Source organism: Nothoprocta perdicaria, unplaced genomic scaffold (genome assembly GCF_003342845.1).
Source record: "Nothoprocta perdicaria isolate Ctin4 unplaced genomic scaffold, notPer1 scaffold_18, whole genome shotgun sequence".
NCBI classification, from domain to species: Eukaryota; Metazoa; Chordata; class Aves; order Tinamiformes; family Tinamidae; genus Nothoprocta; species Nothoprocta perdicaria.
This window is the reverse complement of record NW_020454982.1, coordinates 5,074,138-5,098,283: the sequence shown is the minus strand read 5'-3', so window position 1 is coordinate 5,098,283 and position 24,146 is coordinate 5,074,138. Positions and strand designations below refer to the sequence as shown.

The 24,146-nt window shown below is 36.8% G+C and overlaps 1 long non-coding RNA gene across 2 annotated transcripts in view; it reads left to right on the top strand.

The window, feature by feature from the left end:
• The window catches only part of LOC112945007, a 40,195-nt gene extending 16,704 nt beyond the window's left edge, over positions 1-23,491 (top strand). The window contains exons 3-5 of one of the 2 annotated variants that reach the window (XR_003248909.1): positions 3,020-3,129; positions 20,868-20,955; positions 22,050-23,491. This is a non-coding gene — a long non-coding RNA (uncharacterized LOC112945007). Of the gene's footprint in view, positions 1-3,019; positions 3,130-8,629; positions 8,776-20,867; positions 20,956-22,049 lie in introns of those variants that run through there. The other variant, XR_003248908.1, reaches the window with a different exon arrangement.
• Positions 23,492-24,146: the final 655 nt, after the last annotated feature.

The following is a 24,146-nucleotide window of genomic DNA, read 5'->3' as shown; positions in this document are numbered from 1 at the left end:
TGAAACAGATTTCTTTGCTAGGTATAGACATTTATTATGCATGCTGGTTGCAGCAAGACTTTTAGTTTTTACTTAGTTTAATTTTTACAGATGTCTCCCAGTAAAATACATGGCTTCTCTCCATGTACTTTTTCATCCTATCTTTGCTAGTTATTATTTCCTCTGGGAGGGCCATGCAGAAGCCCTCAGAAAGAGTGACATATGTCCATCCAGCGTATTTAGACTTGGGGATACTCTTCAGCTCAGAACTACATTTTTGGCTAGATAGAGTCAATGCTTCTGCTTACTGCCTGTGTGGGCAGGAATCCAGGCAGGAAAAAAAATCTGCACTCTTTTCAGAAATCAAAATCTCTTCAGACCTCTGAGTTTCCTCCTCATTTTGTGCAAGGCCAGATGTCTTTCTGTCTCCCGGGCAGTGCAAGAAAAGTATTTCCCCTCCATGAAGCAGAGGCCAGAGGAGATTAGAAGGACTCTGCTCCTCCTGAAAGGAGGGACATGGACTTCCAGGAGCCTTGATTCTCCAGGCCAACCTGTCTGCTTTCATCACAGCTTTCTTAATAAATATTTATTGGGCACTTCACATGTTCCCTCCTGCTCTGTCTAACAGAGCTGATTATTCCTAGGGTCAGGTGGTTACATGAGCTAATTAATATTCACAGGCAGCAATAGGAAATAAGTACAAGCCCCATCTCCTCAGCTTTAATTACAATATCATTGCTATCAAATTCCATGTGGATACACCTCCCACATCAGCACCGAACAATTGCAGACATGTACATGAACAGGATTCACTGCCTTTAACTCATGATCTGCTGTCATTACAATATAATTACTCTAATGTATCTTTACTGTGCAACACCTACCAAAGCTAATAACCATAGAATATACCATGTAATTAGAGGATAGAGATGTTTATATAAGCCATCAGTTTACAGTGTCTTGCAGCATTTCCTCTAGTCCCATTATTTAACATATATAGGAAACCTAAGTCTGTTTTCTTTTCCACCTTAACTTTATGGAATAGTTATACTAGTCTAGCACTGAAATCTGCTAGCACCAACTCCCACTGGTACTGAATCCCCAGTGCAAATGCAGCATAGAAGTCAATAAAGCAGATCTGGAAAGAAACTGGCCCACCTTTGCTAGCAATGTAGATATAGAAGAATAGAAGGTGGCAAGTCAGGGGAGAACAGCTGCACATGTTGCCATCTTGCCAAGCTATGGGTGATGCTGCAGCCTTGGTTAGATCTTGCTAAGACAGATTTGAAGAAAAATGTAGTATTGGCTAATTAAGCTGGAGAAGAGCATTTCATTAAGTGCTGAGGGGGGAGTCAAATGAAAGGGCAGCTATTTGGGCTAGTTAGGGAGAATGGGGTAGGCTTCCAAGTGTCTTGGTGTCAAAGAGTGTGTTTGTGCGTCACAAGGGGCAAAGGATGAGACAGTGGGAGAAAAAGGGAAATCTGTCAAGTGACAAGTCATGATGTGCAATGGCCCTTTTAAAATCTGTGAGTGGTAAAGCATGGGAAATGTATGTGTTTCTTGGCAGAGTACTTCATCTATGGGAAGAAACCTTTCAAATGAAATGGGAAATTAGGAGCTGACAGGGTGCTTTTCATTCCCATGTATTACCTGTCATATTTATACTGTATGTGTTTGTTGGTGATCTGTAATGTGCTGTTAAGTAAGTAGTTTCTGCAAATTAACTGCTTTATATCCTAGATTCTCATAGAAGGATCAAAAATACTTGGTGAAAGCAATAACAATCAGCCTCAACAGCACGAGTTATTCTCTTTCACACACCTTCTACTGGTCTTGGATAAGCCAAGAAACAAACAAAAATAACTGCGACTTTAAAATAGATATTTCTCAGCATTAACTAACTGGAATTTTCTCTAAGGAAAATGCTAGAGAGTTCCTGAACCCAACCCTTTGCATGACAGTAAGCGTGCATCTAAAACTGAATGAGTTCACCTTTAGGGAGACCTCCCCAGCTGCTGAGCCCTGGAGAAAAAGCTGTTTTTTAACTTTTTAACATGAGTGTTGGAATCCACCGTATAAGAATAACAGCAATATGCAGAGAGACCTGGGAGGGGCAGGTCTCTAACGGCAGTTCATGCAGAGAAATGGACTGAGTGGTTTAGGAAATTCTGGATAAGGCTGATGGTTACAAAGGCACCATCGCTAACTTTAACAAAGGCTGCCTGATCCTAGGGCAGAAGGCAGGAAGTTCCAGAATGGAATAGGGAAATATTGTTCTATTTTAACATCACACTGGCATTGTCAGATGATTCATAGGCTCTGGAGAACACAGACATTACCAGCTCAGCACATCTGTATACCAGTCACTATTTGTCATATGTGAGTACTTCCCACAGTCCTGAAAAAGGATTTGTTTTCTGTAATATCTGCAGGAAATGTAGCAAACTTCATACTGAACAGCAAAATAAAAACAGCACTTGATTGTTTTATTGAATATTTGCCCATTTACTTGGGAAGACTGCACTTTAGGATTTTTTTTTTAATCTAATAAAAAGACCCCCCACAGCTGTCATCTTTTCAGAGAAAAGCTGTCAACATCCAGTATCATTTTTGTGCATATTGAGAGTAAAGTAGTTCAAAGTCCCAGTTCCATTTTAATATGTGAGATGCTCTCCTATTTGTATGCAGCTGGAGAGAGCAGTTTTATCCTCATTTAGGAAAGCCATATGACAGATTTCTTGCTTTAAACAAATACCATCTCAAACTTTATTTTTCCCTTTCCCTCAGCATACACCTTTCCTCTGTTGTTAGGCACTAGTGGGCTCAAATCCGCACATAGTGTCAACATATTATACAAAAAAATGATGCTAGTAACATTTCTTTTTTTTTTTTTTGATCAGCCTGTTCATGATCTGCTAGAATAACTGCCAGTTTAACTTTTTATTAATATATAATTTTTGCAAAACAGTTGGTGGGGAGATTTCTTTGCACAGTCTTGAATAAGGTCTTCACTGCCCTTTCCTGAATTTTCTCATTCCAGCGATGGACAGTTCTAATTTGGCTCCTGCAGAGACTCCTAACCATGTAGGAATTATCCTGCTGCATCCTGAAGACTAGTGCTGAGTACTCGGTACCAATTCTTTCCTATGTGTGAGTACCAACTTTATTTGCATCTAGGGGTACTGCAGAGGTGCACCCTATACATGGGTTGCAGGCCTGTCCCCATAAATGCAGTTTTTGCAGGTCAAGAGTGCAGGGTTGCACCTTAGTCTGACAGAAGGGACACAGTAATGGTCAAGATGCCAACCAACCTTGGCTGCCTTGGCTTTGGAGTAGATGCTCTGTATAGGCGCTCTCTCTCTCTATATATATAAATACAAACATAGAGAGAGGTAGATTTTTAGTAAAATTCACTCATAAGTGATGTATATTTTCTTAAATTTTTATCAAGTTTATATGAGAGCTGTATTTTTTTCAATTGAGCACACCAAGAGCAAATGCCATCCTAATTATATGCATGACAGAGATCTTTAACATCCACAGCTGTGTGGTATTTTCAGTGTTTCTGTCAAATGGGACAATAATAGCTGTGCAGGCACAGGCAGATGTAGTGTTACTGAGTCAGAAAGCTTTGCACTCTGCACACACCCTCACTGAATGTTTGTACATACGCTTCATCACATCTTCACACTATAAAACAGAGATGGTCGTGGTTAAAAAGCAAGATTGCTGAAGGTTACAGAGCATTCAACAGCTCCAGAGTTGTGCTACCACATATACTACCACTAGCCTATACACTACCAAGAATCAAGCTTCCACTCTGCCTTTCTGCCAGTTCTTACAGGCAGAAAAGCACCAGCTCCAATAAGCCAGGTGGTTAAGGAACAGGTTTGTAGTGATGGTGTAAAGGACTTGATGCAAGGAGTGAGCACTGAGTAATCCCCAGAGAGTGCTCAAATTTGGGTGTTCTGCCCCACACTTCTGAATACTTTCAAAATCTTCTATAGAATTAAAATTCTGAAAATCTTACATTGAAAAAATTATTTTGATGCTGATTATTTTATCTGCCACAACTGAAGCCAACTGTACAGATACCCAAGTACCCTGGGAAATAGCCCCTTATGAAAGCAGCAGATGGGAGAGCCCCTGGGGTTGCTTTTTTCTCACCTGTCAATTGAATAGGAGACTCAGAAATAGGGAGATTCCCCACCTTACCCAGCCTTCCTGGTGCTTGCATCCCAGAGCACAGAGCCTCTACCAAGCACATTTTCCTGTGGTTTCCAGTCTTCCCCTTTCCTGGGCCGAGGGGGGCTCCAGTTAAGGTGTCACCATAGGGAGGGGGGGAGCAAAGCCACATGAGCCCTACTTGACCTCAGAAATTCAGCATTTCCTGCTCTAGCACAGACATCTGTGAGATCTGGGTTCAGCTGCAGGAATGTAGCAGTCGTGTCTTGGAGTCCCAGGAAGCTCCCACAGAAGGGCCACTGCAAAGCAGTGCAAGAGGGAAACTTGCCTGTGTTTCAGGAAAAAAAAAAAAAAAAAAAAAAACCTTGACCCAGAGAAATTCCTGAGAAATATTTTTGTTTTCAGTAACTCAGCATTTTCTCATGAAAGATTGCTTACTGGAAAATTTCTGCTTACTTTGAGCTGAGAGGACATTATTCTGATGGACATAACACGTTTTGGATGAAATGGAGGAATGTTAAGTTTGTTTTTCTTGCCAATTTCTATCCTGGTGGTAGATAATTTCCTCTTTATTTAAATCGACTTCACAGTGTTAACAGTGCAGCTTTTTTAGCTCTCATTCTGTTTGGGCGTCCTTGTGCAGTTAAATATTGTCTGTGCTTCATCTCCTGTGTAGCTGCATTTCTCTGAGTTAGGTGATATGTTAGAGAGTAAGATATCTCTATATAAGTGAAAGAGAGCTTTGGGGTTTGTAAAATCATTTGGATTACTGCAACATCATTGGTGCTATATGAAGGAATATTTTTAGTAGCTGAGAAGTTTTTGCATAGCAAGGTGTAATTCCACACACAATGTGACTACACTGTATGTCAAATTATTTTATGCCATTTTGGTGCATGACTGCACTACAGAGTAGCTGTTGTATTTTTCTATCTCCTTGGGAATATTTATTAGCGTGGCAATGATACTGCATGGATTCCAGCTAACACCCAGGCCCCCGTTGTGCTAGGCACTATAGCAACAGACAGTGAGACAGTCCTTGCTTCTAAAGACCTTTCTGTCCAAACAGACAAGATGTTGCCAGACATTCAGTTCTTAGTTGTTGCAAAACACCAGCTTTGATGGTACTGAGAATTACAGTGAATAGACTATGATGATAATAGCTGTGGGTCAAACTTGCATATGTGGTGAGGTACCCCAAGCCAATAAGAAAACATGGGTGAAATCCTGACACCACTGAAGAAATGTTAAAACTCTTAGAGAATTTTAGCAGGATTCACATTTGTCCTTTTTGTTCCTGTTTCACCACATGCATGTCTATCCGGCATGATGAAGCATCATGTGCTAAGACTGCCAAATAAGCTTGGATACTAGATGTAGAACTGCATTATTGACATGTTGTTCCTGTCAGATTAACAAAGCCCAACAGTGCTGCGTGCCATTGCTGCTAGGCTGTGTCTGCTGCTCCCTCGGAGCCTGCGCACTGCTATTCCTATGGGATATTGCATGGGGCCATCTCAACCCAGCCACACACAGCTCCGTGGTAGCTGCGTTTTTCTTTCTGTCACATGTATGGGAACAAGTTGTAGGCGGGGGGGTTCACAAGCTGCCTAGCTTCACAAGTCTGTCACAAAATTACTACTGTTAAGCCATAGCCTTCATTATGGCCTAAAATACTTCATGACCTCTCTCCATTGGCAACAGTGCAGGGGCTATTCAGATGACACTGAATTCCCTTAATCTGCTCTATTTCTTGCCACAAAGCCTTTCTCCAAAGAGCAGACATTAAAAATGTTGCTGAGGTAGAGCTTATAAGCAGAAGTATCCACAGTTATGATAGTGGTGATCTTGCTTTTTTTTTTTTTTTTTACATAATTATTTACCAACATTACATAGTTCCCCAGCACTAACAGAAGATTCAGGTAACTAGTATTTCATCTTTTGTAATGTACATTAAACTGATGTAAGGTACATTAAAGCAAAGAAAATCATGACTTCATACATTCCCAAGTCGTTTACCTGAGCATTCAGACTAGAAATATAATATACAGGAGATTTAAGAGATGCTCATTTTGCATCTCTGGGTTTATCATAAGATTAACGGTCTTTATTATTTTGCAGAACAAGCAATAGCACCTCACCAAGTGTATAATCACCTCAGTCAAAAGACAAATAAGCTTTTACTTAATGTGCTAAAAATATAGTTGAGAAATCTTCAATCTGAAGGCGTGTGATAAAATAGAGTGTGTTGACTGAGCAGATCATCATCTGCTGCTGCTGTTCAGAATCCTTCACCCTAACAATGCTTGACTTTCTTTCTCCACCAAATTTAGAGATGATGTCAGTGTAACTAACCCCAGGAGTTCAAAAATCAGAAGACAAACCAGAATAGAATCGCAGGCTTGATGTCAAAGCCATGAAAGTTACTGAAACTGAAGCGTATGATTTGGCGGGGGGGGATGGGGGTAGGGGGGTCAGTCTTTAGATTTTTTTTTAATTCATAGGAGGCAGCCTTCTCCCTTCCAGTTGTCGGCTCAGTTCTCCTGGCTGTCTGATATGCCCTATTTCAGTGCGAGAGGCAACACAGGATAACGGGAAGCACAAAGGACTGAAAGTCTATTTAAGTTTATTTAAAGCTCAATTCTCCACCATATGTAAAGCCTTAATCCTGCAAATACCTTAACTGAATGCTTGAGTCATACGAACAACCTCATGGAAACCAGAGAGGGTCCTCTTGTACTCAGAGCTTGTCACTTACATAAGATACTATTGCACATCAGAAATGTTAACCTGTGTCACACTATTAAGTATTATCTAAGAATGAAGAGGTTCACTCACTTTTCCTGTGATCTTAGGCAAGTCCTGATTCATTCTGTATCTAGCTTCCTGCTCTTTTGAAAAGAGGTAAAATACATCTCAAAAAAGTACTTGGAAGCCTCCAGGTAAAATATAATAACCCTCAGAAAATTAACAGTATTTTGCTGATGTAAATTGAATCCTAAATAACACAGGTGGAAAGAAGACTTAAAATAAGAACATTTTAAGAATGTTAAGAATATTTCAAAATGAGATTTCCTAAGGAAAATCAAATCTGTAGCTTTGGACTTGATGCAGTGCACTTCTGCTCTGCTCGGCAGCCAAGAGGGCTCATGCTGCCCAACTGTGAGAAAACCACACTTCATTTCACAGACTGGACCACTTGCAGGGTAAGCAGGGTCCTTCTCTGTATATAGGAGTACCAGGGAAATACAGTTTCTCAGGCAGAAATTTAGTGAGATCTGATCTTGAAATTTCTGAAATCACATTTCTCTGACTGAGCTGCATGTAAAGTCCTCTATTTTGGAGGCAGCTGTAGTATGTTAAGATGAAACAACTTTTTAGAAAAGTACTTAAAATAACGGGAGATTTTCATCTTTTATTAAACATTTGAAATGACTAAAAGATACTACCTCAGAGTGGCTTAGTTTAAAGAGGCAAATTGATACAGTTTGTTAATTAGACTATTAAAAAACTCATTTAGGTGTAAATAAGTCTGGGTCATAAAATCTTAATGTATAGCGTCAAAGAGAAACTTGAGTCTTCACACTTTATAGCAATGTAAATTCAAGACTCTAAAAATTAATTAAAACAGAATTAACATCAAAGAACTTACTTTTCGCCTCCCTTTTTTAAGGAAAAGAAACCTATTTAAGTAAGCAAAAGGGTCATTCCTGCTTGGTTCTCCCCTTATACATTATCTCTGCTTACAAGATGTTGAAACTGAGATGTGTAACATAAATACTCTGGTATCAGATGTTTTTGTGAAAATTTTTTTAAAGTCCAGTAGTGGACAGCTTACACCTTACAGGCAGCCAGTGATGTTGGCGGAAATTTTTATGGAAACGTTGGAATCATATTCTGTAAATTAAAGTGAAAAAAATTGTTATCTGTGCCTGGCAGAATCCATTCCAGACTTGAGAACAAATCCAGAGGAGACCAGAGTTCCAACTCCAATGTAAAAACAAGCTATAATTGCCATTTATTTCTGTAAGTGCACCTTATGTTACAGGCCAAAATTAAAATAATAATTTATTATAATAAGCTTCTTTCCTTTACAATATCCTTTAATGAGAAGACAAAAGTCTTTTCCTCTCCAGGTGTTCAAAATGAAGAGGATGCAGTATGGTCTGCTCTGTGCAGTGCTACCCCAGCTTGCAATGCTGACCCAACACAATGGAAAAAGGAACGAGTGAAAAATCATGTGAAGGCCGTGGATGAGGGAGATTTTAAGGTGTTAGTGATACAAGGGTATCACTACATGGATATCACTACATGGGTGAAGTTACATCAACTGCCACCAGCAGGGAAGCTGCCCAGTCATCTTAGGGTCTTTCTCAGACTCCAATACATGACTTTGTTTCCTTTTAGTGACTTGTTGACACATGGGCACATAAAAAGATGGATCTTTAAAAATATTTACATTGCTTTTACTCTTCCTGATTCACTTAGCATGCTATACCAACAAAGGACAGACTCTTTGCTTTTGTTAGACTGAATGCTTCTTGGTAAGTAACACTCCTTCCACAGCAAGAAGATGGAGAAAAAGCTCATCAGTGATGGACTGCGTATTAGGTAAGCAGTTTTTCTTGTGCAGGTACAGTCTATGTAAATTGTTCATGATTATATATGAAGCCATATTACAGTTATACAAGAGAAGTAATTGTTCCCACTATACACGTTCTTATGAAGTGTGTGACACATACACAATCAAGCATGACACAAGAAGATTCATCAAAGAATATTTAAAGATGCCTTAGGGAGCCAGTGAGTTTTCTGATGGCTCTACAAAAGGAAGACTAATTGCATATGCATAATGCAACTCTTTTAGGAGGTTTTATTTCCATCAGTGCATTTACCTTTTCTTTGGTAAATATTTAATATAGTCTACTTAAAGAAACTGATCATAAAAATCAGGTAATTAAAGATTAATCAATCAGAAATAATTGAATGGTTTGAATATATAGGCTGATATTCATACTGATTTCCCATTAAAGCAGTAATGCATAGGAGTGCTTCTGTCACAAGGATGGCAGCAGAAATGGATAATGGTAGTTTTTTTTTTCACTGTAAAGATCTTACATCCTTTTTTTTAAAGCTTAAAATTGAGAATAAACTCATTATATTAAATAATAGTTTAAAAATGATTAAATAACTATTTTTATATTAAACACATTTGGTTTTACTGAAACCTAAGAATTTCATGTCAAACGATACATACAGCATATCCAGTTGAATGTGTTCTCAGTGAAACCAGCAATATCAATGGAGTTAATTGAGTGATAAAGCACATAAAGTGGTGAGATGAGTCATCATGAATTGAACACACCCATAGAGCATTAAGAGGTAAAAGCTATAGCTGAATGACAGTTACCCCAGGGAATTGAAATGTCTCTTTAATAGAACAAATAAGTATTTTTCTATTTAGAAATTACTTATTTCTTGGAGTCCACTTTAATTTTAGGAAATTAGGAGAACTTCCTCAACTATTGCTGTGCTGAAAATTCTCTTGCTGAGTTTTGGAAAATGCATAGAAATGACTAAGTAAATGCTTCTTTCTGTCATCACTTACCCAATTATCTGTTAGAGCTATGAGAGCAACAGACTACAGTCATCATTCTGATATGGTCAAATTTGAAATTGCTTGATGCTTTCTTTTTGACAGATTGCACTAGATATATGAAAGTCCTGTGGCGTGTGCTGTATTAAATAATCATGTTTCACTATCTATCAAAAAGAATCTTTAGCTGAGGTGATTTACTTTCTTGTTAAACTCAGAACAAGTGATCCTATTACTGTTTACACACTGAGTTTAAGTTTCTTTTTATTTAATGTAGAGAATTTTTTTTTTTTTTATTCATAGGCAGATAAAAATTGACACCAGTTGAACTATAAATCAGGATAGTTGAGCCTGGCAGGGTTTCACTGGTATATGCAAGAGAAGAACCAGATTACTATTTGCCACCTATGTGACTGCAGAGCACCATTCTAATATTTCTAACTCTTACCACCTCTTTGCTATTGAAATAGTGACAGAATTTGTAATACTGTTAGGCTTCGATGCCAAGAGCAATTCTTCTAAAGCATGTGACACTGAATATAGACTCTGGCAAATGATGCCTTCAGTTACAAAGTATTAATGTGACAGAACCTTTTACAAAGAACATGACCAAAAAGTGACAAAAGAGGAAATAGAGTTTGAACCTCTGTTACATAGCATGGAGACAGAAAAATCTCCACTGAAAATGCGTTTTTGGTGCAATAATTGATCTCTTCTTAGTCATGTAAATGCCAGGGACTCAGTGAAATCAACAGAACTACAGGCATATGTTAGGTGGCCTAGGAATAAAAAAGAAGTTGTAAGATGCTTTTATTGGGTCACATAGCTCTGATCCATAATTTTATTTTGGTTTCAGCATTTGTCAGTTCTGCTTGTCCAAACTAACTCTTAAAACAGAAATATTTTCTACACTTTGGCAGCAGTGGGCATTCTGGATTGGGTATTCACCAAGCATCTTAGACACCGTTTATCATCATGGGTCCATCTACTGTTCTACAGCTCCTCTCATGGTTTATGTCTCTAGTTTATATACTCATAAAACATCAAACTGACTATGAAATGACAGTAAGAAAAAGGAAGAAGTGTTCCCTCTTCATCATATTTCTCTGACACATGAGATTTGATCATCTGTATTATCACAGCTACAAATAGTATTGGTGAACATAAATTATCAAGCCCCATTATGTATAGACACATTATCTGTCTTTATGCCATTGAAAATTCCATAGACCAACTATTTTCTGCATAAAATATACTTCTAGTTATTCTAAATGCACTGCCCCTTAAATTCAGAAGGCATTTCTTTCACTTGTGTGAAGTGAAGAAAAAGGAAGCACTGTTAGAATGGCATTACCCTCATGAGTTTCCCGAGTATTTTATTGTTTTCTGCTGCTCCCTACTCTTTCCAAACAAAACTGTTTGAGGCTTAGAACCTCAGTAGTGTGAACAGATAAATGATCCAAAGTAATGGCAATTTATGACTTCTGAATCTTTATAGTCTTTGAAGTCTTTTTTTTTTAATGTTATTATACATCTCACTAGCTTTGTTTTTATATGTAACTCTTACAGTACATATCACTACTTTTGTTGCCTTTCTATGAGTTTTTAGAGAAGCTAGTCTGTATTTCAGTTTTCTCAACCAAAATTTGGAACAACTGCTCTGGAAAAGAGAAGCACAATTCTGAAAAAGTATCGCTGTCATGTATCATCATGATGTTGTAGAACAAGAGCTAGATATAAAAATCACTGATTGCACTAGGGACTTTTTTTTTAATGCCACATAGACATGATGTTATTTTTATATGGTTTAGTCCCTTTGGAAATAATTTGATCTGATAATAATATATGAATTCTAAAAAATACAACTGCAATTATGCTCCATTTTTCTACTGCAATGCTGCAGATTGATGGAATAACATTAATAGTGATGAAATTGATAATATTGTATTTAATTATTGCTCTACTAATCCCTATATTTTCTACTGCTATCTATACACAAAATGATTAACATGGTATATGTGTAAACATTAAGCTTAATGCAGTTAAATGATGGTATGGAAAGGCAGAATGGCTAATTAATGATCAACCAAACAATTAGTACTCTCACTAATTCACAAGCTGTTCTATCAGTCATTTCAGCCTTGAAGAACAGAATTCAGTGCATCTCTTATTTACAAATAAGCTGAAGAGTTGTAAAATCACAGACTACCATTTTATCCCCCTACTTTATACTGCCTTTAAGCTTTTCAAGCAATTTTTGTCTGTTTAAAAGAAAATCTAATTCAAATAATAGCTTTTCTGTTAATGTTACCGGCTGCTTTAAGTCAAGTTTTACGCTTAAGAGACACTTAATGAAAAAGTACATCTGTCTTAAGTGGTCCATAATTGGAATCTGTGATAGGTCTGTATTGGTACTTAGCACAGGATTGAAATTCACACTAAGGACTTACTCCTACTCACTCTTAGCTCTTGCTGGAGTATCTTTTTCTTCCTTGAAATATTTATTTTTCTAGTTGTAAAGTATTTCAGTTAATAAATTATTAACTTATTTAAGGACAAGAAGATCTCATAGATTATCTGTACCTTTGAGCATAGATTAGAACTTTAAAGCAGAGATAAACATGATATAATATGTAAAAAATGTGTATTTGGAACCATTTTTAATATTCTTTATTGAAGATTATATGGATCCCTATGTGATATTTCATGCTTAGACTGAAGGAAGATGCTCTAATACTAGAATTGCCATAAAGACCCCTCCGAGGACAGGCATTTCCCATGCATAACAGTATCATCAAAAGAAGCCTGGGCATTATTTCTGATGGCTTGACCTAATGTGCCACAGCAGGCTTCTGACATGATGCAACAAATGGCAACGTAACAGGCGGGCGAGGCTGAAGCAAAGTCACCTTGTCTTAACCAGAAGTCAGGGAGGTTGCAAGTAGAGACTGCATCAGTGAAGGACACTTGACAAGGCAGAAAGGAAGCACCCTGAACACAAGGAAAGGAGAGCCTAGTATGAGACAAAAAATAGAAACTGCTACTAAAATACTAAGAACTGCTCTGCCCTTACAAATATACTTGACATATATTCTTTCTAAAGCCATTGAGTTAAGGGAGAAACGTGCATTTTGAAAAAAGGCTGGCTGTGAAATTAGAATGCTTGAGATGTTTCGATGCTGTCACAGCAAGGAAAACTAATCCTGTCGCACAGAGTTTAAAACAACCAGAGTCCCAAGCAACGAATGCAGTGAAGGAGAAGTCCCAGGCAAAAGTGGCACTTTGTAAGGCGTCATAAACTGTTACCGTTACAACACAAGGTGATGTCCATTACTGAAATATCTGGTGGTATATCTGTTCAACAGCTAACTTGCAGATTGCTGCAGACTAATCAATACCAAGATTCTAATGAATTAAATTTACGACATTTTTATAATTTTATAGTTTCACATATGGTTAGCATTTAAATAGCCTATTGCCTTAATGATTCTGTCACTCATTTTTTTTTTTCATCAGCTGAAAGTGGCTCAATACTATTCATTACCCAGAAGAATCTAATATCATTTATAGAGCTGTGGATAACAGGGCTGACTCTCTAAATAGACAAAACAGGAGATAAAACACTGAAATGTCTGATGGCCTATGAAGAGTTTACACAACTTCATCATTTATTGGATTTCATTAATGTGGGTGCTACCAAGCAATCCAGGGCAAATAATTTCTCTCTAACCCTGAAAATTTTGATGGTATTTCTCTCGGCTGTAGGCACTGCAGTCCTCAGGAGTCCTAGCAAATTTGGTCAAATAATGACTACCGTAATTAAAACTAAAATGTTTGGATTATAGCATTCAAAATAATTCCATAAGATGTATTAGGCATATCAGGCATATATCCAGGGCACTTGGAGAGAGAGCTTGCTTTTCCAATGCCCCTAGGGCATATCTGACTCAACTGACATCCAAAGTACTGTTTTTTTAAAAAGTCTTGTACATAATCGTTAATGATTTATAGGTTATTATTCACTCTTTCAAAATGCTTTCTACTTCCTATACATTAAGACACAAGTATATTAATATATATATATTTTAAATACGCTACACACATGCTTTTCACTGACTTTTTCTGCAGGTGTTCCTGCTGAAGAGGGTTGAACTGAGAGACTAAAAATAACACATTTTTGTTCAATAATATGCTACAAAAAGAAAATAATACAAATATAATGTAGTAAATGCAAACAAGAAGAATAGGATATGGAACAGTTATCATGCCAGAGTGGTTTAAGAGAACACATAGCTGCATTTGCAAATTTATCAATAAAAGATAAAAAAAGATAATTAAATACAAGAAAATGTGTGGTGTGGTGTGCTATTGATTTTCAAGTCAATTATGGTAACATAGTGATAACTACAATTCGAAATGCTTTTCACTATTTGGGTAAAGTTTAAGCAACTGTTTTATGGTCATTTTTTTCCTAACCAGATCGAACTAATTTGATCTTAGTATGAACTTTGCCACTTGAAATATGCCATAAAGAGAACGTGGAGAAACAGAAGTGTAGCGTTTTATAGAATTGTGCTAGTTATTTCAGCAGAATGAATGTGTCATGATTAAATAGTAATGATCACTATGAACCATTAATGTGTGTGTGTGCATCTGCCAGCAGAGACTGAAGCTGCTTTCACGTGGCTTGAACAGCATATTATTTTGGCAGTTCCAGAAGTGCTTCTCTTTCCAGTTAACTCTACCATGGTCTAGGAATATTAGCTCTTCCTAATCTCAATTACAACTAAAAGAAAATCTTGTGTGTTTTACTTGATAGAATATGATATACTGTTATTTCAATATCTACTGAGAATTTTTAATTAGTTGATCATTAACCCAACAGACTTGAATGTCTCAGAGCTGTCAATGTCTGCTGGGCCAGTGCAGATGCTCTGTGTGTGCTATAAATCCATAAACTAAAAACCTCTTTGAACCTGCTTATAATCTGTTAAAAGGCTGATTAAACTTCATTTCCCCTAATGGACTTAAATACAGTGATATGACAGGAGATAGCTGAGGGAATGGATAACCAACTGGAAATTTTCATGTGGTTTAAACTCATTCTACATTAAATGCAGCTGAAATTAGCTGAAGTGTTAAAAAAGTAGGAATACAGAAAGTGTACTCACATTGTGTGTGTATATACATGTTAGCAATCTCAATAAAAAGACTTCATTAAAACATCCCAAGCCACAGTTTCTGGCTATTGGCTCTTGCTGTGTCATCTACTGAGTTTGATTCATCATCTTTGCCAGATTAAGCAAGCTCAGTGCCCTCAAACTCACTTCATACCTCTGAAGCTCAAGTCAACCCTCTGATAAATCCTCTCCAATCTCTCAAAGTCCCTTTTAACCTGGAAGGGCCTAAAAGTGTCCTGAAACTGTTGATCTCTTTGAGGAATCTGTTAGGCAAATGCTTTTTTTTTTTTTTTTTTAACCTTTCATTGAAAGCTCTACCATTTGGCTGGCTCCATCCCCTTTTTTTTTTTTTTTTTTTGTCATTTGTGATTTGGCTCATTTGCATCATCCAGTACTCATTTGCATCATCCAGATCACTGATGAAGATATTCAACATATTCATCCTCAACTGACTCTCATACCATGGCACTAATTACCACCCTTTGAGACTGGTCTAGTCAAATTTTAGCCTATTTAACAGTCCGTTCACCCAGGCCACACTTCCTTACCTCCTAAAGGAGAATGCTGTGAAGGACAGTGTGAAAATTCTTTCTGGAATCAAGGTGTGTTACATCCACGGCTGTTCCCTTCTCCACATTGACTTCTGTAATGAGCAGCCCTCAGGCTGATCAACCCTGATTTATCATTCTCAAGTCCAAGTTGGCTCTTCTCAATTATCCTTTTGCAGTTTACTGCTGTTGAGAAAAAACGTTTCACCTCAGAACAACTACTGCCTCTTGGTTCAGGCAGATCATTACGGTCTGACAGGGACAGTTTCTAATCTGTTCTCCACACGTCTGAGCAACTTTTTTGTCTTCTGTTTGGCAAAAGTTCCCTGATTAAATGTCATGATTTTCTAGATATGTCCAATTCAGCATTTTTTTCCAATAAAAAATATTTCTGAAAAAAAAGAATTCTTGTTGCCATTCAACATGATACTGTTATTGTATTCTATCACACTTGTTCAGTATTAACAGTATTTGGAGCTGCAGAGGTGAACAAAAAAATAACACAAGAGGAAAAGGGGCTTTCTGTATTCCTCAGTGTAAACATCTTCACTTATATGTGAATTTAAAGGTCCCGATATGCATATACAAGTTCTGCTGTTCACAGTACATTGTATTCAGATACACAGAACTCTGTGTTTCCCAAAGTGCTCAGCAGGTTATGCTACTCAGTTTTGTCAGGACTGGGGCAATTTGAGGCATGTCAAGATGTACAAAAGAGGAGCCTGGGGAATAATAATGTGCAAAAAGGAAAACTCTAGATGCCTCCTGAGTTAAGCAGCAGGCAAGCAGGCATTTTCAACATTGTAATTTTGGAGACAGGTACCTAAGATCCACCTGCTTGCTGAAGCTTGCCAGGCCACTGCAGCTATTTTGCACAATTCTGTCACTTCAGCAAGCCAGCATGCAAATCCTCCCTGTTGCACCTTATGTGGACACACCTGCCCAGTTCAATGTCAAGCACAGAACTGAACAATGAGAGTTTCCTGCAGTTGAAAATAAAGAAAGGCTTACACGTGATTTGTCTGTCCTCAGCATATCATCCATGATCTCTTATGTGGCTGTTTCTAATTCTTGCACAGTTCTATTTTTTAGCAAATTTGATTCCCCCCCTGCCACCAAAACGGCAAGGTTATAGAAAATATCCACAATATCCTTTATTAAAACCTTTTAGTTACCAGTAAGTATTGATTAATATTAAAAATACCTATTTTGTATTATTTTTCTACCCTTCCATATTTTACAAAAGAATATATTATAAACTGAGAATTACCAAATTTAATCTTAATGAACATTTTAATAGTCAAGCTATAAACAGTAGATGTAACGATTTATAGAACAAACAGATCTTTCCTACAGCTATGCAAAAACAACTGCTAAAATAAAACAAACCTTATTTAATATAAAACTGTATCACAAACATTAAATACACACTAAAGGAGCATTTTTAGACTTTTTTTTTTCTCTAAGTGGCAGATGTTAGGAATAATAATCCTTAAAATCCTCTGAATTCTAAAAAGGTGTATCCCATAAAGCTCTCATTTAAATCTTCAACAGAGCTTAAAAACACTAGGCAGTGATAATGTTAAAATACTACTAGTAGCAAATTATTAGAATTAAATGAAATAATACTTGATATTGTAAAAATCCCTTTGAACGGCAACATTTCTCCCCTTAGATCTTTTTACTGCACTTCATGTACACTAAGCAAATGTAGTTACCTCCTGAATTACTGCATTTTTTATTCCACAAATTGAAGTGTGTGTAAATTCCTCTGCAAGAAAAAATATGCAACATCTGCCCTTTATGGGCAAGAGAATTTAATGTGTTCACCTTAAGAAAAAGAGACTCAGTAACAATGACCTTATCCTTTTTATAACTGGAGTATCTAGGGGAGGGAGGAAAACAAAACAAATAAAAATAGGTTAGAGGAAAACTAAACATCATTAAAAATCTTGTCCCAGTAGATCTTATTTTACAGTGGATCAGCAGTGTTTAAGGATGAAGAGCAAGCTATAAACTGCTTCAATAAAAGTCAATTAACCCCTCAGTGCTTGCAGTTATAGCTTGTTGTTCTTCCAACTGCGATGTGCAGTAGAACAGTCTAACCTCAAGAATTAAGGAGTTAAATACATACTGCAAGAGTAATTACCCACCGAGACTATAGTAGTCATTAATGAGTAACTAAAAGAAAATCCAGAGCTATTTTGTGTCTTTAAGAAATAGGCAATATAATACAAGGGAGTCTGTTTTCCATTCATCCCCTACTAATACTATTAATATCACTAGAATGGAAGACCTCTGGAAATAGATTTAAGTGTTTGGCGTTCTTTTTAGATGAAAAATAGTATGTGAATGATGGCTGCTCCTTCCTGAAGAGCAATATAGAACAACGTTCTGCTGTCAGAGCTGACTAGGAAATGCATTTCTTGTTTTGCTTGTATCAACATGAAGCTCTTCATTAAAATTATTGAGTGGGAATATACTTCGTGAAAGCTAATGGTTTAAGTAAGCATTTCTGAAGTGCTAAATTGTTTAAAGATTGGCCAAGTAGTATAAAAACTCAAGGCAATGAATTTTAGCCTTGTATTACTTTCCATATGCATTGAATGGGTTACCTTTGCAAACCATTTTTCAGAAAGATATGGCTCAACCAAGCCTGATTGTGACACAGATTATATTCTATGAAATCCTCCCAAAATCAGTCATGAAAACACTTAATTCTTCGGTCACCAAAAAGTCAATCCTCTTCTAGACATAATACAGAGTGTTTTAGTTTTGTACCACAATACAATGCAAAAAGAATTGGAAATAAATTAGGTCTACAGAATGAAACACATAGCACCTCCTTTGGAATATGTTAAAAACTCAAGGAATCCCCCACATACCGCAGCTTTTAGCACTCCAATTTGCATTTAATCAAGTATTCACCACTTTCAGTCATAAAGTACTCCCTAATTTCATATGGGTATTGGTAAAGTGCTACCTGCGGAGCCACTGACTTTCTCATTCATCAGACTCCTCGATTACCATTTGCATTTTCATCAGTGCCCTAACCATCATCTTCTCTGATCCTGTCTGGATTTGGTACTGTGCTTAAATGACATTTTAATCTCATAAGTAATCTTTAGTCTGAATCTGACCTCTTACGAGTGCCTGAGGCTATATGTAAATAACACGTATAAACCAATTTAAATATTTGTTTTAATGTTCTTGAATGGTCTAATTCTTCTTTAAGCATTCCTAATAGCACATAAAAAATCATCACTGATCCCTGAAGATGAACTCCCCAGTCATTTATTTATGATCATACTGCAAACACCACAGCACCCAGAGACGGTCGAACTGAACATATGAAGCAAAGCAACAACATGAAGGAGACTGCAAGACTGCAATTAAAGGAGATTAATATTATATTGGCTTTTTTTTTCTAATTTATTGTTCATTACAGCAGCAAATAAAAAGACCCATGTGCCTTCCTTTGTGCCACAGAAATATGTAAGTCTCAGCACATGCAGGAATAGTTTGTGACTTGCTAGAACAGTGTATGTGGCTGAAATACTCCATTGGGTATTTTATACAGCCCAAGTACCATATTCCTCCCTCAGATATTTCAACCTGACCCTTACTTAGATCAATGACACTTTATGTGATTCCTACTTAAATCAATGACACCACATAAAGATAACTGAAGGGATCGATTTCTTGACACTCCTACATGTATTTCACAGAGTTAATGAAATACATCATAAAAGCAAATTACATTCTGAAACAAAGGGTAACAAATTAGTGCATTTTCTCTAAAAATTAAAGATTTGCTCTCAACTGTATGACACAGAGGATAGTTCTGACTTGACTCCAGATCCTTTAAATCCTTTCTTTGTAGCCTATTTTGTATTTATTCTTTAGTCATTGTTAATGGAAATTATTGTGCCCATGCGTATCTACAGCCACAAATTTCTTTTCTTTTGCAGTTAAATTTTTCTGCAGTTCAGGAGACCAGAACTGGTCTCCTATCACAGGACTAGCTCACAGCTTTAGAATTCATTATAGTTAACTGCTCTTAGGGTGATTTTGGCTTGAAGGCTTTCAGAGGACTAGTGAATATTGTGGAAGTGTTAATAAAGCCAGTGTACTAAACCTTTGATATAGAAAATTAGCTTTTGTTTCAGACTAGATGCAGTGGGTAAAATGTTGCTCTAGGTAATACTCATGCAAGACTCAGCAGGGAATAAGGCTGTAATTAAAAGCAGCACGTGACCTCTAAAAGTAACTGTGGAAGCAAAAATATCAGCAGCCTTTTTGTGAATAGTAAGGTAGGAACACAAAATAAATACTATATTATTATTATTATACTATATTAATAATTGCCAATGAGTTCCAAGGCTCAAACTAGATTTCCAATAGAAATTTTTATGGAGATGTGGATTAGGTGTGTGAGAATGATCGAATACCTGAATACAGAACAAGGAAAAAGTTTGCCTTTGCAATCAGTGCTATCAACCAGCATCATGATACACTTACCTCAAAATGACTATGAAAAATAAAAAAATATATTTTTTTCATAGTATAGCAGGATGACCAAACATCGTTAACAAACATGATGCAGTTTTCCAAATTCTTTTTCTTGGATGTCAGTTCTGAAAAGATGCTCTTTATTAAGGAGTCTTCACTGCTAAGAGAGTGATGTTTGGAGAGGAAACTTCTAAGTGTCAGGAGAGCAAAAAGCGCCCAATGTCAGTATTGAAAGGTGTGTGTGGAAGAAAAGACATTACAGTTGTGTCCTCATGCTATACTGAGCCCATTATACAGCATTAAACAATTAAGTAGCTATGATGAAGCAATAAAAAGCTGCTACAGCACCCTAGTGCTATTTTAAATGCTCTATAAAAAGCAGCAGATTCTAGGTGCTAGCAAATCACTAGACAAAAATAAAATGATTTTCAGTTTACCTCAGTCCATATCAGCACAACAGTTGCTAAGGAATGTAAACATCCAAAGGTTTCCCAAAAGCTTGTATATAAATGAGAGTGTGGTTCTGTGTGGAGGCAAATGTGCCTGTGGAAATCCTAGGAAAACTCTTAGAGATGAACCTCAAGGCAGTAGCTGCATTGAACAGCGCTTTCCTTTAGAGAAAAAAATAAAGCTTTGCTTTAGAAAAAGCTCAGGCATTTGTTAAGCAAGGTAAAGATGAAGTCAGTTTGCTATAATGACAGTGCTTAGGCAGTAACGATAGATTGCTTGTACCAAACGATACGTTCCCAAAAGCCGGGAAGCAAATGTGTTAGTATACAGAACACACTTTCCAGATATCTGGAATGCAGATTAATGGTGTTGATTAACTTCCACACATCAAATGCAAATAAGAAACTATTTTTCCAGAGCTGGCTAAAGTTCAAAAACCTGAGAACAAGGTGAACTTAAATCATCTCCAGCATCAGACACTGAAGGGCTGCACTAAGACATCCTGGTAAGTCTTTTCTGCATCTTTCTCCTTGAGATATGCTATAAACTAATTGCACAATATGCTACCATTTGTCAGTGGAGAGCAACACTTTTAGAGCATAGGAAGAAGGGTTTTCTACCTCTCATCAATTGTTTTCTCCTATTGATTTTTTTGTTTATTCAAGGAGAATATATTCACAGGATCAAAGGAAATGACTAGTTTTGTAAAATCTCTCAGATTGCTGAATTAAAATACACTTGGAAGGGAGAGTGAGAACAAGTGCTTGTCAGCAGGTAATTCAGATTCCAATTCTACAAACATTCTTTTCTGAGGATTGTTTTATTTTCTTCACCTTTTCCATGAAAAATGTTCCCTTAGAATTACACATTTTAGGAAGCCTGTAGCATGTGGCAGGTAGGTTGAAGCATGTCTGTTATACATACCTACAGAACTGCTACAGAACTAAGCTCACACACTGTTGCAGGAAACAAAAAAAGATTACCTTCCCCATGTTTCTCTTTATTAATAAAAGCAAACAGGATTAGAGCAAGTATTCTGTGTGGTTTAACTCTTGCTAGGATTCTGTTATAGGATGGACACATGTCATTTTTAAGTTTTCTCTACCCAGAAGAACCAATTATATTAACCATTAGTTTTCAGCTATATGTGTCTTAAAACTGGTAAAGCAACAGAACATACCTGTTTCTTTTGCAGCAGAAAAATACTTCCCAGCATGATGGAGAGGGAGTGGCAAAACTAGCTACTGCTCCTATAAGATACCTAGTAGAAAAGTAAAACCAATTTAAAAAAATTTTTTAAATGAGGATTACTCAATATCTTCTCATATTAACACTAAATATGATTAATTCTAATAGAGAGAGAGATGGAATCAAATCTAATTTTTATATAAAAGAAGCATGTATCATAGTAGGGATAAAAGAAAATAAATTGTTTTTCTGGCTGATGAGAAAGGAGGAAAGCAATAAGGTCATTAGCTGAATTATGGGACAAGACTGTTTAATGAAATATAACTGGCAAAAGTGTATTTAGCACTTAGAAGTTATTAAAAATGCATATAAACACTGCTGATAATACTGATTAGTATACACATTTTTCAGGACGTCTACAACTTGCAGTCACAGAGACAGACTCATCATTAGGAAGAAGTATCCGTGTATCTGTCCTGTGTATCTGGACCTTGGACAAACATTTGGCTCTGACCCTCGGACAAATCTCACTTCACATGGAATTTGATATGAAAAGGAAATACAAATGGTGTTTTGTGGAACTCATTTGCAACTGTACTCTGAAAGACCAGCGACAGAGGACTGTAAGACACCTTCTTCCTCTAGATATTTTTGTGAACTGTGGGGCCTATCAGTTGTAAAAGTGGAAATTAGATTGTGTTCCTTAGTAATGAGAACTTTGTTCAGTGAAAGAAAAATATACCTTTGGTGGGAATATCCTCTGTCTCTGTGCCAGCCTGATCTCCAAAGTTCAATAGAGTGAGGACACCCTGCCATGGATCAGCCAGGACTCTGTAGCACGGAGTTATGGTTGCCATGAGAAAGGGAGAATCTTTAAATTGAATTACAATTTGGAAGAAAAATCTGCAAGAACCTATAATCCCACTGAGTTCTATTTCCTGCCTGTCTTGTCTTCCCTTTCATCGTTTATATACCTCTTTAGAGCAAGACTGACCGTTCTGGAGTGAATAATGCTTATTAAGGTCTGATGAAGTTAGTTTGTAAAGTGAGATAAAAGGCAAAGAATAGCAAAGGCTACGGAAATGGCTAGAGAGGCCATTACTCTATTGATATGATTAATCTTGCACTTAGGCCTTCTTCAAAGAACAGCATTTAGCTAAATTATCAAGAACCATTTAGCAAAAAGAAGATCTACTCAAGTTAATATAGCAGGATGTTTGCCTTGGACATCCACTTAAAAAATGTATTTTGCATATATTGGCTTGACAGGGACTCAGTCTTCACACTTCGCAGTCATTCTCAAGGCAGAGGCACTTCTCAAGACTAACACTTTTTATTGTTCCTATTGCTGCTTTCCCTTGGGTCAGGCTCAAAATCAAAAGCCTGAATCAAGATCAAAAATAGATAGTGCAGTTTCCGTGACTAACGAGCAGACAGAATTATCTTTAACATTATCATCCTTTAGGTTTATAATCATTATCAGGCCCTATACCTTTCAAATCTCTGTTGACCCATATAGGATACTTACAGGCAGAGACATAATCTGATAAAGTATAATTTTATTTTCTACCAGAACATAAAATTTTATGGGTAGCAAATAATAACACACCTAATGAAATCTACCATAATAAATGACAAGATCATATGACAATGTAACTGACCAAAGGCAAGAACCAATAACTTACCCTTCAGTTATTGGACAAGGCTATTTATCAATATGGTCAAGCTGAGTTCTTGCAGTATATATTATTCAGACCCGCACTGAGAATTTCTGCTATTTTATGTAACACAGATCTTAAGAGCTTACAGCTATTTATTTCATTATCAAAAACAGATCATTAGTAGCATAATTTTGGTACGAGTCTATACTATACCTAAAGAAGGAGACGAAAGAAGTAATGGAGTATGAAGATTTTTTTTTTTCAGAAACACGTTTATTGTTTCAGGGAGTTGGACAGATCCAGGAGATGACAGTAGCTCCATGGGTTCTACCAGCCCCAGGAGAGCCCAGCTGCCTCTCAGGACTGCCAGGAACAGGGTGCTGTTCATGAGCTTTGCAAGACTTGAGAATCCCATGTTTGCCACTCTGGCTTTATCATTTTCTTAAGCATTTTATCTGTGAACATTTCCATTCTAATGCCAATCCCTTGTCAAGTAGCCTGACACAGGTCTTCAGGACTAAAACTTATTCAGTCCAGTACTGTAGATTTTGCTATTGAAATTACATAAACCAGTATTATCTTTGAAATACTGAAACACCCAGCAACTACCCTGTGTTGAGGGTAATTTGGAATGATGTCATGTCTTCAAATTAACTTTATTGCTAACATTAGCATTGGTATTTATGCATGTTTTCATTTTAAAGAGGCTTTTGAGGGAAAGCACAGAAGTTCATTTTTGAGCTAAGATCTATAATAACATCTTTTAATACATCTTTTAGGTCCTTTCAATATTAAAATATTTAATATGCTTATTCATGGTCTGATTTTCCATTCCTTTATTTAACTA